Source organism: Mustelus asterias, chromosome 20 (genome assembly GCF_964213995.1).
Source record: "Mustelus asterias chromosome 20, sMusAst1.hap1.1, whole genome shotgun sequence".
NCBI classification, from domain to species: domain Eukaryota; kingdom Metazoa; phylum Chordata; class Chondrichthyes; order Carcharhiniformes; family Triakidae; genus Mustelus; species Mustelus asterias.
The window spans coordinates 73,577,558-73,580,110 of NC_135820.1; positions in this window are offsets into that span (position 1 = coordinate 73,577,558).

Below are 2,553 nucleotides of genomic sequence, written 5' to 3' on the forward strand. Positions count from 1 at the left end.
AACCGGGCCTCAGGGTGCCCTTTAAAAACAATGCCCGATCTCTGGAAACCTGACATTGCCGGTTTTTCAGATCCTGTTCCATCAGTGTGATGGTATGGGACAGGGTCTGAAAAACCTAAGTGCTGGACAATATTGTGAGAAAAGCCAGTGCGCTGCTCGCCAGTTTCCTCACCTGAGCCGGCACTTAGAAGAAAAAGGAAAATTCCATCCATTGTTTTCACCAAGAGTTCGTCAGGGTATCTGCTTAACAATTATCCAGGAGCAACATGATTTTACAGTTTTCTTCAAGTCCAGCTACCCGATAATGTTCACAGGCCTCTGGTACAGAGTGGTTGTGAACCAGTCAGAAAACATGTCCCTGGTTACCCAGGCTCTCTTATTGGCATAATAGTGAATAGGCATTGTTCGAAAACCCCTGAAGCTCCTGGGCCATTTGCTTTTCCCAATTGTAGCCAATTTACATTTGTGTATGCCAGCCACAGTGGCACAACCAATGACAGTCACCTATCCTTAGCATCCTTGACATCCATTTGTTAAATCCCCTCATCTGCATGTACACTCAAACTTCACCTTCCATGCACATGATGTTTGACCATGTCAAGCAGAACACCGCTCCTCCAAAGACCCGCAGTGGAATGGCCCTGGAAATAGTAGATCCATTGGTGGTTATCTTCCAAAATTCTTTGGACTCTGGACTGGTTCCTACAGATTGGAGGATAGTTAATGTAAGCCCGCTATTCAAAAAGGGAGGTAGAGAGAAAACAGGGAACTATAGACCAGTGAGCCTAACGTCGGTACTGGGGAAGTTGCTGGAGTCCATTATCAAGGATTTCATCACTCAGCATTTGGAAGGCAGTGGTATAATCAGACAAAGTCAGCATGGATTTGCAAAAGGGGAATCATGCTTGACAAATCTATTGGAATTCTTTGAGGATGTAACTGGTAGAGTAGACCAAGGAGAACCAGTGGTTGTGGTTTATTCAAACTTTCAGAAGGCTTTTGACAAGGTCTCACATAACAGTCTACTATGTAAAGTTAAAGCACATGGGATTGCAGGTAATGTCTTGAGATGGATAGAAAGCTGGTTAACAGATAGGAAGCAAAGAGTTGGCATAAATGGGTCTTTTTCTGATTGGCAGTCAGTGACTAGTGAGGTTCCACAGGGATTTGTGCTAGGACCCCAACTGTTCACATTATATATTAATGACTTGAAAGAGGGAACAAAATGTGTTATCTCCAAATTTGCAGATGATACAAAGTTGGGTAGGAGGGTGAGCTGTGAGAAGGATGCAGAGATGCTTCAGTGTGATTTGGACAGGCGGAGTGTGTGGGCATATGCACGACAGATACAGTATAATGTAGATAAATGTGAGGTTATCCACTTTGGTAGCAATGATAGGAAGACAGATTATTATTTGACTGGGTGTAAATTGAGAGAGGTGGATATTCAGCGAGACCTTGGTGTCCTTGTGCATCAGTCGCTGAAAGTAAGTGTGCAGGTACAGCACAAATGGTAGGTTTGCCTTCATAGTGAGAGGATTTGAGTACAGGGATAGGGATATTTTACTGCAATTGTATAGGGCATTGTCGAGGCCACACTCGGAGTATTGTGTGCAGTTTTGGTGTCTTTATCTGAGGAAGGATGTCCTTGCTATCAAGGGAGTACAGTGAAGGTTTACCAGGCTGATTCCTGAGATGGCAGGTCTGTCCTATGAAGAGAGACTAAGTCGGTTAGGATTTTATTCACTGGAGTTTAGAAGAGTGGGAGGAGATCTCATAGAAACTTATAAACTTCTAACAGGGTTAGAGAGAGTAGATTCAGAATGTTCTCAATGATGATGGAGTCCAGAACTAGGGGGTCATAGTTTGAGGATAAGGGGTAAACCTTTTAGAACTGAGGTGAGGAGAAATTTCTTCACCCGGAGGGCGGTGAATGTGTGGAATTCACTACTACAAAATGTAGTTGAGTCCAAAATGTTGTCTGATTTCAAGAAGAAATTAGATATAGCTCTTGGGGCTAAAGGGATCAAGGGATATGGGGGGAAGGGGGGATCAGGACATAGAATTTGATGATCAGCCATGATTAAAATGAATGGTGGAGCAGGCTCGAAGGGCCGAATAGCCTATTCCTGCTTCTAGTTTCTATGTAAAGATTCACCAACCTTCATCTGCCTCTTCAGATCTTCACAGCTTCTCTCAAGCTTGCTTTGCTTCAAGTTTGCTCCCTTGAGCTGTTGTAGGGGAGCAGCAGGGTTAATGTGGGGAGTCGCGGGACTGAGGGGCACTGTGGGGTTGACACGGGGGAGCCTTCGGCCACCCCCCCTGCAAACCTGCACTCAGCTCAAGCAAGGTGATGTGCGGGGTGGGGGGAAGAAAACAGTTTCTGTTGAACCCCTGCAATTTTAATGCTGCACACTGTACACATGCTGGGACATACACCTTAGGAGATCTGTGGTTCAGATAAGATAGGGTGTATCCAGGACTGCCACGCCAGCAGACACTCCTCCATCTGCAAACTCCGTGCTCTTTGTGCGAAGCAGGTGGCCAGGGCTT